The sequence below is a fragment of the Mustelus asterias genome, chromosome 4 (genome assembly GCF_964213995.1).
Source record: "Mustelus asterias chromosome 4, sMusAst1.hap1.1, whole genome shotgun sequence".
Classification (NCBI taxonomy): domain Eukaryota; kingdom Metazoa; phylum Chordata; class Chondrichthyes; order Carcharhiniformes; family Triakidae; genus Mustelus; species Mustelus asterias.
Genome location: NC_135804.1, coordinates 25657116 through 25673181, shown reverse-complemented (window position 1 = coordinate 25673181; position 16066 = coordinate 25657116).

Genomic DNA, 16066 nt, shown 5'->3' with positions numbered 1-16066 from the left:
TCCTACTCTCATTCTCTTAACACAAAAATTTAAGTCAGAAAACATTATACAGTCATTAAACAATCGTGCTAAATAATGTTACGTTGTTCTCGAGAGACAATAAATAATTAAGTCGATATCAACCTATCGCTGTTCATATATTTCAGAAATTTGTTCTTCATGAAGACAGCTGAAAGCTTCACAGATGGACATATCTGGTTTTCAGTGGTTGAACGTCCCCCTAGAAGTTTCTTCACCCGCGTTCAGCGGGTTTCCTGCTGTTTTTCACTGCTGCTTGGCTCAATGCTGACCAACATCATGTTCTGGGGCACCTCGCCTGATGATTCCACTCAGCACACACAGGGTAACAGTGATACTGTAAATTGGTTATGGTTATTGACTCCGCTTTTATGCTTTATGAACCATTAGATTTCTGAGTGAAAACTAAACCTAGAAACCAGAAACTCAAAAATATGATTAATACTTAATGTCAGATTGGGTCTTTTCACATTTAAAGGAGGTTTGCCATAATGGAAATATCACATTGTCAAAGCATTTGCAGAATGCACAAGTCCAGGTTGGTTTCATTGGGCTTCACTTGAACATTGTAAAACAGGAGGAACAGCATCTCATCTTCCGACTGGGCACTTTACAGCCTTCCGGACTGAACATCGAGTTCAACAACTTCAGAGCATGAACTCTTCCCTCCACCTTCACCCCATTTCCATTTATTTTATTTCATTTCTTCTTTTCATCTTATTCATCCATTTTTATTACTTTTCATTCTTATTTTTATTTTTCCACTTCTGAAAAAATCTCGCTCTCCATCTTGTCAAAGCAACGAGGGCACCAAACGTTGAGGAAAATATTCGGAGTAAACCCAAAAATTTAACAGGCTTTTTTAACAGTGTAATGGTGGCGTAGTGGTAAAACACTGGATTAGTAATATAGAGGTCCAGTCAAATACTCTGAGGACATGGGTTCAAATCCCACCACAGCAGCTGGTGGAATTTAAATTCAATCATTTGAGAAGAATCTGGAATTGAAAGCTAGTTTCAGGAACCATGAAGCTAACATTGATTGTCATAATTACCCATCTGGTTCACTATGGCCCTTCAGGGGACGGAAAATGCCGTCCTTACCTGGTTTGGCCTCCATTGACTCCAGACCCACAGTGATGTGGTTAACCGTCCTCTGAAATGGCCTGATAAGCCACTCAACTCAAGGGTAATTAGAGATGGGCAACACATACTGGCCTTGCCACAACGTCTATACCCCAGGAAAAAAATAGAGAAAAATGCAACAGGAGGAACTTTCCACGAAAATGCCTAATGAAGCAGATGTTTCATGCTTTGAAAAAAAAATCTCCAGGAGCTGTCATATGTTACGATTGCGAGGGACAACATCTCCATAACATTTCCTGTGGAAAGAGTCATTGAATAGAACACAATGCTTCACTTGAGAGTGGAGGGATGGGTGTTATTAATTGAGTGCAAGGTGTTAAGGATAACTTTCCTGTTAGCTTTTTGAAAAAATGGAGCTTTATTTAAAAAGTAAAGTTAATTTATTAGTCACAAGTAGGCTTACATTCACACTGCAATGAAGTTACTGTGAAAATCCCCACGTCACCACACTCCGGCGCCTGAGGGAGAATTTAGTATGGCCAGTGCACCCAACCAGCACATCTTTGGACTGTGGGAGGAAACCGGAGCACCCAGAGGAAACCCACGCAGACGCAGGGAGAATGTGCAAACTCTGCACAGACAGTGACCCAAGCCGGGAATTGAACTCAGATCCCTGGCACTGTGACGCAGCAGTGCTAACCACCGTGCCACCATGCCACGCCAATAAAATAATAAATTAATATTTAAATTTACATAACAAATTATTTCTTCATTGGTACAGATTCCAAGTTATTCCTGTGAGCTGATTTAATTCTTCCATTTCTGCAGGAGATTTGGGTTCCTTTTTCAAGGAGCTCATGATTGGGGTCGAGAGTGCGTTCATCATGTTTCCCATCAATCTGGGAATTGTGCAGACGTTCAGGACCGTTCGCCCCAGACCAAATCACACAAAGACACTGGATGCTAGAAGTGTTGCGAGCTCTTCATCCACTAGCTTCCATACACATCCCACTCCAGAGTCTCTGCTACAGGTCAGCATTTATCTTCTCACCTCCCTGAGAAACAGAATTGTACTTTATCTAGGAATAAAGCACGGTCTCAAATGTATACGTTTGATAGAGAATGGAAAATCATTCATGTGTAATTGAAACATTGATTGCACAGTTAGTATGTCACGTTGCGAATCAACGTAAGCTTGAATTTTCACTCCCAGGTCAGGAATACAAAGAGTTTTGTTCCGGAGTGGCCATATTTTATGGGAGTTGGTCGGGTGATGCCGGGATGAGTGCAGAGGCTGGAGTGTGGGGAGGTGGACTGGGCAGAAAGCCTGCCTTGAGCTCCAGCACTGTGTCAAGAGTTTTTAAAAAAACGATAAAACAAAGCCCTCACCTCCTCACACCCCCTTTCGAAGCGGCCAGGTCACTTTAATCTCCATGACCCCTGGTCACCTGGCACGATTCTAAACCATAGCAGCACCCATTCTGCAGCAGGGATTTCCCTTTCTCTCTATCAGAAACTGCAGGTGTGAGCAGACTCCTTTGAAGTTCTCGGAGAGAAAGAAGATGTCAATTTCACCTGGCAGGGTGGGAGGGTGAGGGGGGGGGAGGGGAGGGGTTCCATTCTGCACAGCTGTGCACTCATCCCCGATGTATACACGCACCTTTTATTTGAGATCTCCGAGCCTTCCTAGAAAGATGAAGGGGGGAATTCCCCTGTCCCACCCACCACAGGGAACGTAGTGGGCAGGGGGTGAACCATGCAAAGGTCTGTTGACCTTGGGTGGGATTCGCCAGTTTTAGGGTGATCATGGCCAGAGAATCCCGCCTGAAACCTTTGAAATTCTCTCTTTTCTATCAAAAACATTTGGTCTCTTTCAATTTCATAGTGCAGTGTTTTGAAATAGGCTTTCATTGACAATTTATTGGTTTTTACTCAGCCTCCAGTCAGCTGTGTTTATTTACCTTTCCCTTCACACTTGAATGCATCTCAAGTACCTCCATTGTTCCTAACCGTAATATTTACAAAGACACTAAGCCTGACTGACAGCTGTGATTTCTTCAAAGGGAAGTGAAACCACTTAACCCCTTTGAAGAAACCACAGCTGTCAATCAGGCTTTGAGTTCTTGCCTTTACTCCACCCTGGCAACTGTCAATGTTGAAGTACAGAAGGGAAATTTCCATTAATATGTTGCATGTGTTCCACCAAGTGATGCTTTCTTCCTTATCTTACATCCAGGATATTAAGAAGATCATCAGCCTGATCCCCAGGACACAAATGGATGGATCTGCATTGGAAGAAGAGGTCAATAATACCAATGATATCAATCAACTTTTAGTTATATTGACCAATATTGTTCAAAGTAACATGGAGCAACTCAATATGAGTGAGAATGGAGATACAACTGGTAAAGGTAATCATTTCTTTAAAAAATATTATCTCACTTATATTGTGGTATTTTGTACATAGAGCTGTTTGATATTCTAATGACCAGATAATCTCACCTGAAAATCAATGCACGTTTATGTGAATTTGTAAGCTGAGATGGATTTATCAGAGTTGAATATCACACAGTAGTTTCCGGCGATGAGACAGATATTCTCTTGCCAGTGCATTTTCCAAACCACAGAACAGATTTATAATGATCGTCATTCACTTCCTTCTGGTGAAAAAGCATATTTACCTCGTGGTCAGCCAATAAGTGGTAGCTACTGAACAGATTAAAAATGGAGCATGTTGGAAACATAGAGCATGTCGGCCAATTCTGAGGGGGCTCCGACTGATGCAGAAGTCAATTCTTTCAGTTGCTGAGCAAACTAGGCTTTTCGGAATTTGTTTCAGATTTTTACCATCCCTGATTTTCTTTTCATCTCTTATTGATGACTGGCTGGAGGATAATTAATCCCACATACCATTGTGAAGTTACATACAAACATAAGAAACTGGAGCATGAGAAGGCCATTCAGCCCTTTGAGCCTGTTCTGCTATTTATTATGATCGCAGCAGTGCATCCAACTCTATAGCCTGATCCCGCCTCCTGCCCATATTCTTTGATCCCCTTCGCCTCAAGTGCGATATCAAACCACTTCTTGAAAACATTCAATGTTTTGGCCTCAACAACTTTCTGTGGTAGCGAATTGCTTAGGCGGAACACCCTCTGGGTGAAGAAATGTCTCCTCATCTCTGTCCTAAATGGTCTACCCTGTATCCTCAGACTGTGACCCCTGGTTCTGGACACCCCCACCATCAGGAACATCCTTCTTGCATCTACCCTGTCTAGTCCTATTGGAATTTTGTAGGTTTCTATGAGATCCCCCCTCATTCTTCTGAACTCCAGTGAATACAATCCTAACTGACTCAATCTCTCCTCATATATCAGTCCCGCCATTCCAGGAATCAGTCTGGTACGACTTCTCTGCACTTCCTCTAGAGCAAGAACATCCTTCCTCAGATAAGAGACCAAAAACAGAACTGCACAGTGGTTAGCACTGCTGCCTCACTGCGCCAGGGACCCAAGTTCAATTCTGGCCTCGGGTGACTGTGTTTTTTTTCATGTTCTCCCTGTGTCTGCGTGAGTTTCCTCCGGGTGCTCCGGTTTTCTCCCACAGTCCAAAAATGTGCACATTAGGTGGATTGGCCATGCTAAAATTGCCCCTTAATGTCAGGGGGGTTAGCAGGTTAAATACATGGAGTTACGGGGTGGGATTGTTGTCAGTGCAGACTCGATGGGCCGAATGGCCTCTCTGTGGTAGCGAATTGCTTAGGCGGACCACCCACTGTAGAGATCCATGATTCTATGAACAGTCCAGGTGTGGCCTCACCAAGGCCTTGTACAATTGCATCAAGACGTTCCTGCTCCTGTACTCAAATCCTCTTGCTATGAAGGCCAACATACCAGTCTCTTAGCCTTGCAGTTATTTTGCCAATGTCATGCTAAGTAATCAATGCGCTGCAGGATATTCCACCCCCACTTGACCAGTGTCTTAACTTTGGCATTGTCACTAAAGATTGAACGGTCAACTTGTAATTATTTCAAAAAGTCATTTGGTGCTACAGAACCTAAGTATTGCTGAAAAAAAACGGCATTTCAAAGCTTTTACATTATTTCCGGGGGATAGTAAGGCAATACCTTGCTTCATTAATACACTTTATTTACTCATTGAAGTTTAAAAAGACACTACGGTGAATGTCTGGTGCCTGACTGGACAGCATTTAGTCTCTGTGTCAATGACAATGTCAGATCAAAATAGTAAATAGAACAAAAAACTGGGTTTTATATTTACACTTCCAGAAAATCCCATGGCTGACTCGAGGAATCAGAGACTTGAAAAGCAGCAGTGCTGCCTGTACACATTACTGAAACAAACGGAGGAGAATTTTATCCAGATGGGCGCAAGCAAATTCCAGAACCCTTACAGTCAAATACACGCTGTCGACCAAGTGCAGAAAATGATGCATTTCCTGCAAAACGTCCCTCAGTTCAAGGATACAATTTATGAAAGGTATTTGCACAATAGTAACTTAAAGCCTGGCAACCCGACATGACTGTGCTCGCAATCGAAAATGTCTGACTTTGAAATAAATGTGTACATGCTCACATTCTGAGATGTTGGGGGTAGAGATGCCTCAGGAGCACTGTAAACCGTACGCCATTCATTCATATTGGATATTGGTAAGGTGTAATGGACATATTTAATACAATACAATAGATAATCCTTCCTCATGGAAAACACCTTACTATAATGTTTCTGCAGCACTACTTGGTAGGCACTTTGTGTATATATATTACATTAATGTTAATAGACAGAAAATCGCTAACGAGGAGGCAATGGCCTAGTGGTATTATTGTTCGCCTATTAATCCAGAAACTCAGCTAATGTTCTGGGGACCCGGGTTCAAATCCTGCCACAGCAGATGGTGGAATTTGAATTCAATAAAAATATCTGGAGTTAAGAATCTACTGATGATCATGAAATCCATTGTTCCGACTGTCGGAAAAACCCATCTGGTTTACTAATGTTCTTTGGGGAAGGAAATCTGCCGTCCTTACCTGGTCTGACCTACAGGTGACTCCAGAACCACAGCAATGAGGTTGATTCTCAACTGCCCTCCAAGGACAATGAGGGATGGGCAATAAATGCTGGCCAGCCAGCGACCCCCCCATGTCCCACAAACAAGTATAAGAAAATGGTTAACAAAGGAAGTGCAATTAGTTGATACTCTATTGGTCTGCACCGAGAAGCAATATAGTCGATATTTTACTTCTCAAAGCCCCCCAATTCAGTTTCTGGTCCAGTTCAGTTTCTGGTCAGTGGTAACCTCCAGGATGTTGATAGTATAGAATATAAAGTATAATATCATATGACGTTTTTTTTCATTTGCAATGTCTTAATTACTGAACAAAGTAAAAAACTGCAATCTAATTTTTATTAAAATATTTTTTGGGCAGAAATACCTCAGAGGTTTCCCAGGGATTGAACAGAGTGTCTGATCACCCTAACACCCAGCAGGACAAGACGACACAGCGGTGCTTTAATGGGCTGCCTTGGTGGTTTGTGTACATTGCCTGGTTTCTGGTGATTGTAACAAGTGCCGCATCTGCCTTTTTCACCATATTGTATGGACTATCGTATGGTAAAGACAAGTCTATCAAGTGGCTGACCTCCATGGTGACAACGTTGTTTCAAAGTGTGTTTATTTTGCAGCCAGTAAAGGTAATGTATGGACCAGTGCGACTGAACTCTCTTCCATCAGCTCAGCAATGGTGATGGGGGTCAAAACATATGGACCACCAGTATTGAATTATTTAATTATAATTAATAATTTATACTGCATCTCAGACACAGATAGCTTTGTTGAAACAGCAGTTTGATGTGTGCCATGACTTAGGGCCAGGCTTTTAGCGTTCCACACTTTCCAAACCTCAGATGAGTTATTGTAAAGATGCTGCTTCACAGCTCCAGGGTCCCGGGTTCGATTCCCGGCTCGGGTCACTGTCTGTGTGGAGTTTGCACGTTCTCCTCGTGTTTGCGTGGGTTTCCTCCGGGTGCTCCGGTTTCCTCCCACAGTCCAAAGATGTGCAGGTTAGGTTTATTGGCCACGTTAAAAAAAAAAAATTGCCCCTTAGAATCCTAAAATGCATAGGTTAGAGGAATTAGCGGGTAAATATGTGGGGGTAGGGCCTGGGTGGGATTGTGGTCGGTGCAGACTCGATGGGCCGAATGGCCTCCTTCTGCACTGGAGGGATTCTATTCTATTCTATTCTAGGTTACAGTTCCGTGGCTGTGTGGCTAGGGAGCCTCATACAGCACCATGAGTAGGGAAAGGGGAACACGTTAGAGACCCCTCAAGTATCAAAGTTGTTGGGTGGGATCTTGAGTCTGTGTTTGCCATCCACGGGTTTGGTGGCAGGGACTCAAGATGCGGAAAAACCCAGAAATCACAAACCGCGCTGGCAAGATCGCTATCTCAGATTCTCACCACCCCTCACTGGCAATGTTTTTTAAATACATTTAAATACATTTTAATATAATTAACCCCCCCCCCCCACCGCATATTAACACCACATCGACGTGATGTCACCTTGGCGCGGTTTGCAACATGTTCACCGACACGTGAACCTGTCATGGGCTTAGGGGTTTAAAAAAAAGGGCGGCATGGACAAGTTGGGCTGAAGGGCCTGTTTCCATGCTGTAGACCTCTATGACTCTATGGGGGTCTCCCCAGGGCCGTAAAGTCCAGTATAGCCCCTGGAGGAGATGGACATGGCCAGGCAGTGGCCCCCGGCACTGTCCCTTGGCACAGGTTCACACCGCCACATTGGCATGAGCATGTGAAATGCCGACTCTGATCAGGAAGCCCCTGAGATCTCTGCAGTGGGTTGGGGGTGGAGGTTTATTGATGTTCTAATCGGGCCGCCCTTTATAGATGGCGCCCTGATCTCAGTGCAGCTGAGTTTTGCTGGCATGTGGAGGCCCTGGCCCCCCGTTTGAAAGTTTGAAACACGCCCCCTTGAGTTTTTTTGGCAGAGTGTTGTAAGATCCAGAAAGAAAACAGACTGATTTCTCTGGAGAGAAACACACCAGTTTTCTCACTGGAAACAACACTGCCACTTTTTAGCAACATTTCCCCACTATGTTTTGAAAGGAGGATCTTCTCTGCTCTGGGCAATAAAACGGAATATTTACACCTATCATAATGAAGTGACACAATGCTATTTTAAAGTTCAAATTACATAGTTACAACACAAATTCTGCCATTGCTTATCATATTTATGAATGATTACAACAGCTAGCATTCAGAGGTGACCATGCTCATTAACATGCCACAGGAACATTCTCTAAGGGCCAGACTGATGTTTGTGATTCTCTGAATTGATCATTTCAGAGACATCAGACACATTTCGCTATATTTTTTTAATTCAATCGTGGGACATGGGCGTCGCTGGCTGGCCAGCATTCATTGCCCATCCCTAGTTGCCCTTGAGAAGGTGGTGATGAGCTGCCTTCTTGAATCGCTGCAGTCCATGTTCTGTGGGTTGACCCACAATGCCGTTAGGGAGGGAATTCCAGGATTTTGATCCAGCAACTGCGAAGGAACGGCGATATATTTCCAAGTCGGGATGGTGAGTGGCTTGGAGGGGAACTTGCTAGGTGGTGGTGTTCCCATTTATCTGCCCTTGTCCTTCTAGATGGAAGTGGTCGTGGGTTTGGAAGGTGCTGTCTAAGGATCTTTGGTGAATTGCTGTAGTGCATCTTGTAGATAGTACACACTGCTGCAACTGAGCGTCGGTGGTGGAGGGAATGGATGTTTGTGGATGTGGTGCCGATCAAGCGGGGCTGCTTTGTCCTGGATGGTGTCAAACTTCTTGAACGTTGTTGGAACTGCACCCATCCAGGCAAGTGGGGAGTATTCCATCACACTCCTGACTTGTGCCTTGTAGATGGTGGACAGGCTTTGGGGAGTCAGGAGGTGAGTTAGTAGTATAATGAATATATTCCTAGTACTGTATAATGTGTATGTTTCAAATTGTTCATTCCATTTTTGTGATGCTGTGAAAAGTCCAAAGATGTGTAAATTAGATGGCTTAGCCATGGGTAAATGCATGGTCTTACTGGGTAGAGCGGAGGGGAGGGTCTGGTTGGGATGCTGTTTCAGAGAGTTGGTGCAGACTCAAAGGGCCGAATGGCCCTTTGAAAAAAACATTTGAAAAACAAGTAGAATGGTCTTCTTCATTTCGAAAATTTGTAATGGTCAGTTTCAAAATGAAAATTCTAAATTAATTAAGCAACTGAAAATATGTAAACATGTGCTCTGAAACAAATAGAAATGTATTTCCCTGATATTGGTCTCATTCCCTCTGCCACACCTTTTGTGTTGAAGGTTTTATGTGTTGCTGCCTTTATCGCTTTGTTTGTGAGGAAAGTTGACCATCAGCATGTTAACGAAGACACTTTCCGCTTGGCATCAGGTAGATATGCAGTTTTTCAGAATTATCAAGGATTAACTCACGTGGGCAGCAAGGAGGTGAATCCATGTTGGTGATTGTTGGTGCTTAGGGTTTTTGCCTTAGTCATTCTCTTGATTACCAGACCCTCCCATATGCAATCTGAGCATTTTACATTTATCAGCTTGATTGTGCTGTCTAATATCTAACGGGACAAAAGAACCCAAGGCTGTAATAATAATATCTCCTTCTAGAACAAAGAACAGTACAGCAAAGGAACAGGCCTTTCAAGCCTGCGCCGATCATGTTTACCTATCTAAACCAACCGCTTATATCCCTCTATTCCCCATTTCTTCAAATGCCTATCAAGATAAGGCTTAAATGTGGTTAACATAACTGCCTCAACCACCTCACATGGCAGTGCATTCCAGGCCCCCACCACTGAACCTTTCCCCCCTTATCTTGAACTTGTGCCCCCTTGTAATTGTCATTCCCACCCTGGGGAAAAGCTTCCAACTGTTCACCCTATCTATACCTTATTTCATAATTTTATAAATTTCTATCAGGTCACCCCTCAGCCTCCGTCTTTCCAGGGAGAACAATCCCAGTTTGTTCAATTTCTCCTCATAGCTCTATACCCTCCATACCAGGCAACATCCTGGTAAACCTTTTCTGCACTCTCTCCAAAGCCTCCACGTCCTTCTGGTCATGTGGTGACCAGAATTGGACACAGTATTCCAAATGTGGCCTAACCAACATTTTATGCAACTGATCTGATCTGGATTCTTCTCTCTTCCCCGTGTGAGTTCCATTTTAATTTATATGAAGGCCGATTAAGAAAGTATTGGATAAGAAATGTGCAGAAATCAACCATTAATCTGCTTCTTTCACATTGAATGCAAGTACCCTGTTAAATCAGTAAACTTCTCATGTACAAATTCCAGAGAATAGATATGTTCGCTGGAAAGAGATATTCCTGAAATGTTAAATTGGCAAAAAAATGACCAATCAAACTTGGTGCCAGCAATCAATTCTTGAATATTTTTCTTAACTATATAACAGTAAAACTTTGAATGAGAAAAGGTTAGGAGATGATGCGTGAGATTTTCCAGCAGCGTTCGCCCCAAGACCGGAAAATCCCGTCTGAGGTCAATGCACCTTTGCATGGTCCTCGTCCCACCCACTACGATTCCTGTGACGGGTTAGATGGGAAAATTCCGATGAGGGAGCAGAGGGATTTGGTGGTGGTAGTGCTGGAGGGGGGGGGGGGGGGTTGGGAGGGGGGGGGGAATGGGGTGGGGGGTGTTGGGTGTTGATGGTCAGATTTACAGGACATTAAAAGCAATATTTCCTGTCCGTGAGACCATATAAAATTTATGGAGTACTCACCATTCGGGCCCCCCAGGAATTTTGTGCTCGTCCAGTTCTGGATTCTTTTGCATCCCTGAAATCCTTAGCCTTACCTTTGGAGGCCGTGCCTTCAGGTGTCTTGGCTCTAACCCTCTGGAATTCCTTGCCAAGGCGCCTCTACCTGACCACTTCTCCCCCTGTAAGATGTCCCTTGACAGGCTCTTAGTCACCTGTCCTAATAGCTCTTTAAGTGACTCGCTGTCAAAATTTGCCAGATCATGCTCTAGTGGAACGCCTTGGGACATTTACTACATTAAAGATGCTTTATAAATGCAAATTTTTACTGTTGTTGGTTCCTGCAGCGAGAGGTTAAGAACATAAAAATCAATTTAGGATTCTAAATATAACCTAAGTGAGATCACATTTGGGAGTACAGTGTGGCTTCGGGCTGCTTAGAGTAGGAAGGACATTGAGGCAGTGGGGAGGATCCATCATAGCGTGAGGAAATAAAAATATAAAGAAACATTTAATTTGAGCCAAGGAGATTAGAAGTGGACTTGAAAGAGGCATTTTAAAATTATGAAAGAAAGGTATAGAGGTCATAACTGTTCCTGATGTTAAAGGGTCTAGAACTAAGGAATATAGGTATAAGATTAAATACCGACAATCTAGGGCAGGCAGCAAGAGAAACCTGTTTACCTCGATGGTTCTGAGGTTGGGAAATACACTATCAAACTTAACGATTGAAGCAAATGAGGAAAGAAGAATTATATGGGAACTGAATGGCTATATGGGATTAGGGTGGTTTTCTTGCATGAAGGTTAAACCCACACGACCGCCATGAATGGGCAATTTCCATGTTCTAATTTCTGTATAATTCTCACATCATTCACATCACATCGATTCCCAGCTTGGGTCACTGTCTGTATGGGGTCTGCACATTCTCCCCGTGCCTGCATCGGTTTCCTCCAGGTGCTCCGGTTTCCTCCCCCAATCCAAAGATGTGCGGGTCAGGTGCATTGGCTATGCTAAATTGTCACTTAGTGACCTGGGATGTGTAGGTTAGAGGAATTAATGGGGTAAATATGTGGGGTTACGGGGATAGGGCCTGGGTGGGATTGTTGTCGGTGCAGGCTTGATGGGGAGAATGGCCTCTTTCTGCACGGTAGGGATTCTATGATTCAATCAGTCATCTTTTTAAAAAATAACAACTATTATCTCTGCTATCTGCCCAGATTGTCCATAGTGCTGTTATACTTGTACCTTCTCAATACCAGATTAGTTTACTTGTTACACTTAAAAATCTATGATAGCGTGAATGGGACATAATTTTTGAAAAGAATATGGATTTGATGTCAAATGTCCATTTCTCATTTTGGTCCATTTTCAATCTTTGTACATCATTGTATTCCTGGTATCCACAGGGGAATCTAACAACGCTTCACAGATAGATCGAAATAGTAAAATTTATCAACCACCAACGGCTCAATTTGTGGAACAGCTAAAGGAGATGAAAAGAAAAGAGAAGAAAATGTATGCTATGATCCAGAAGATTCTGGGTATATAAAAGTCTTATATTCTTTCCTAACTTTTAGCCTTAACACAATCCTAACTACTGATGTGGACATTGTCTCTAATACTCGCACAGTTTAAGCTGATTGGGTGTTTTCATGACAGAGTAACAATGTTAAAATAAACTTTGACCTTTTCATATTCTGATGTGCTTTTTTCTCTCTCTTTTAGTCCATTTGGCGTTCCTCTCCTTGTTGCTAACCATTGCTTATGGAGAGCAAAATCCCAACTCATTCTATCTTAACAGAGCCATTAACCTGACATTCACCCCTTCCTTCAGTCATATCCGAAGCACTGATGACTTTTACACCTGGGCCAGCAAGCTGTTACTACCTAATCTATATGGAAGTTATAAAGGTAAACAGAAGTAAAATAACAGTCTCATTCTACCTTGATAACTGATTTGTGAATTAAGCAATTACAATGAATTGGAAACCAGCAGATCTTTGGTGATGTTCACAATTAGAAAGTTTTGTAAGTACGGGGACGTTGTGTGTGGTACCAGAGGCATTAACTTATCAGCACATGGGGCAACCCTGGGATCCAGCGGTTTTAGGATGGTGTTGTAGGGTCTAGCAATGTTTTAAGGTAGGTTCTTAGGTTGAGAGCACTGCGGGTGATTGAAGAATTCCAGGAACACTTGAGAAGAAAGTTCTTGGAATGATCTCCTAGAAGTGGTTTTAATTCTTCTAGCATTTTCTGGGTAACTATTGCTGCAACACAGTCAGAACCATTCCAAGTTTGTGATTTAAGTCACATTATTGGAGGCGTCCTTGTGCAGAGTTGGGATTTCCCAGCGCATCCTTGCCCTGGAGTTTGGAGGTTACAGCCCTATAATGTTTATAAAGGATGTCGTAGTTACATCACATAATTGGACCCTCACAATGCTGCCACAGGTGCAATACAGATGGTATTGTTAGGCACTTGCCATTTTAAATTATTTATAGATTAGTAAACAATTTAAACAACAGCTTGCATTTAAGTTAATTTACGTTGCGTGATACCATGTCCAAGCCCAAAGTATTGCCGATTAAGTGGATTGGGCCATGTTAAATCTATATGGTTAAGGGGATAGGGTGGGGAGCTTGGGTTAGATGCTTTGATGGAAAATTGGTACAGACTCGATGGGTTGAATAGCCTCCTTCTGCATTGTAGGGATTCTGTCGTACGATGCACACAATAGGACTTCCTTTTTAAAGGATTTTTTTCACTTAATTCTTCTGGGGTCCCTCATGCAATGACTAGAAGAACAGACAAGTAAGGTGCTTTCAGATGACTAGCTGCAGCATGAGAGCAGTCTGGTGTGATCATTCTTCAGTTTTCTCCTCCTCCCAGTAACAAACTTGTGGCCTCAGCTTGAATGATTGAGATATTCAACTGTTTAATAGTTGGAGCTCAGTATGACCGATAGTTAGTAGGGATTGAAGGAGGATACAAACTAAGTGGTTCAGTCCCAAGCTGTCATAGGCACAGATTGTCTTTTTTTAAGTGATGTTTATCTTTATGGAATCCTTTCTGAAGATCACAGGCATACCATTAGAATCATAATAAGTGTGACTTTGTCATTAGGATTCATTACTGATGGGTATTCCAAACTACTTGGAAGCCCCCGCATTCGACAACTAAGAGTAAAAAAGCGCGATTGTCCCGCAAAGAAGATAATAAAAAACATTGTTGAAAAATGTGAAGCCCCCTATTCCTTTGATGAGGAGGATATGTCAAACTATGGAGAGCAATGGACAACCAACGTATCTGTACAGGCCTCAAATCTCAGTTACATCTGGCAGTACCAAGCAAGATTACAGGAGTACCTGTGTTGGAGGATTCTTGCTTTATACAGAGGAAGTGGCTACGTGACTGAGCTGACTACAGAAAAAGATAATGCATCCAGGTAAATCCGTTATTCTGTCAGTATCACATGGTTTCCATGAGTGTGTCCATTTGTGTTTTGTTCTGAAAATAGGATGAAATACACTCAGATTGACTTTATATTCCTACATTCTGATTGACAGGATTGTTCAATATGTAACTGAAAGTAATTGGATAGACAGTCACACCAGAGCAGTCTTTGTGGAGTTCACAGTCTATAATGCGAATGTAAATCTATTCTGTGTCACGACACTGACACTGGAGACAAATGGTTTAGGTAAGACTTCATCTATGTTAGATTGCTTTCCCTATGGTCAGGACCTGGAAAATAGGATGCGTACGAGAGATTGAATTACCTTTGCGTATTTTTATGTTCTACATGCATTTGCAGCTTTGGCTACAGCAAGCTAGATTAGTAACAGGTCAAAAATAATGTTAAATAAAATTTGATTTGATTTATTATTGTCGCATGTATTAACATACAGTGAGAAGTATTGTTTCTTGCGCACTATACAGGCAAAGAATACCGTTCACAGAGAAGGAAAGGAGAGAATGCAGAATGTAGTGTTACAGTCATAGCTAGGGTGTAGAGAAAGATCAACTTAATGCGAGGTAGGTCCATTCAAAAGTCTGATGGCAGCAGGGAAGAAGCTGTTTTTGAATCGGTTGGTACACGACCTCAGACTTTTTTACCTCTTTCCCGACAGAAAAAGATGGAAGAGAGAATGTTCGGGGTGCGTGGGGTCCTAAATTATGCTGGCTGCTTTTCCGAGGCTGCCGTAAAAACAGCAAATGCTGGAATAACTCAAAGTCTGGCAGCACCTGGGGAGAGGAAAACAGAGCTCTGTAGAAGAGTCATAAGGACTTGAAATGTTAACTCTGTTTCTCTCTCCATCATGTGGAGATGCCGGCGTTGGACTGGGGTAAGCACAATAAGAGTTGTAACAACACCAGGTTAAAATCCAACAGGTTCATGACCTGTTAAACCTGTTGAAGTTTAACCTGGTGTTGTTACAACTCTTACTGTGTCTCTCTCCATCAGCAGGGTGCCAATGGCTGCAGTTTTTATAAGATGCACTGCAGCAAGTTGCAAGGTTTGTTCAAAAGCACCTCTCAAATCTAGAAACTTCGCCCCTAGAAGTGCAAATTGGATGGGAACATCATCACCTCCAAATGCTCCTCAAAGTTACACACGGCCGGAATTTTCTGGCCGTTCACACCCCGTTGCCGCTGTAAGTGAAGGCAGAGAATCTGACATTCAGCCAAATCTCTGTTCACCGCGGTGGGACCAGAAAATCCCACTGGGGTGAAAGGCCCTAGAAAATTCCAACCACCATCTTGACTTTGACAAATATTCGCCATTGCTGCTGGGCCACAATCTTGTCACTCCCCAACAGAGGTATTTAGAGAATAGTTAACATGATCATATTTAGGATATGGAAATTGGACAGTGGAATATCTGTCTTTTTGCCATCAAATCTCCATTCATTTCAACCGAATGAACTACAGTTGATTGCACAAAGCTAGAGCATGATATCATTGATTCATAGAATCCTACAGTGCAGAACAAAGAACAAAGAACAATACAGCACAGGAACAGGCCCTTCGGCCCTCCAAGCCCGCGCCGCTCCCCGGTCCAGGATTGAATCCTGAATCCAGGATCCCCGCCCAATTTCCCAGCCTATCTACATACCAATATCCTATCCACCGAGCTGTCCCTCACAGCTA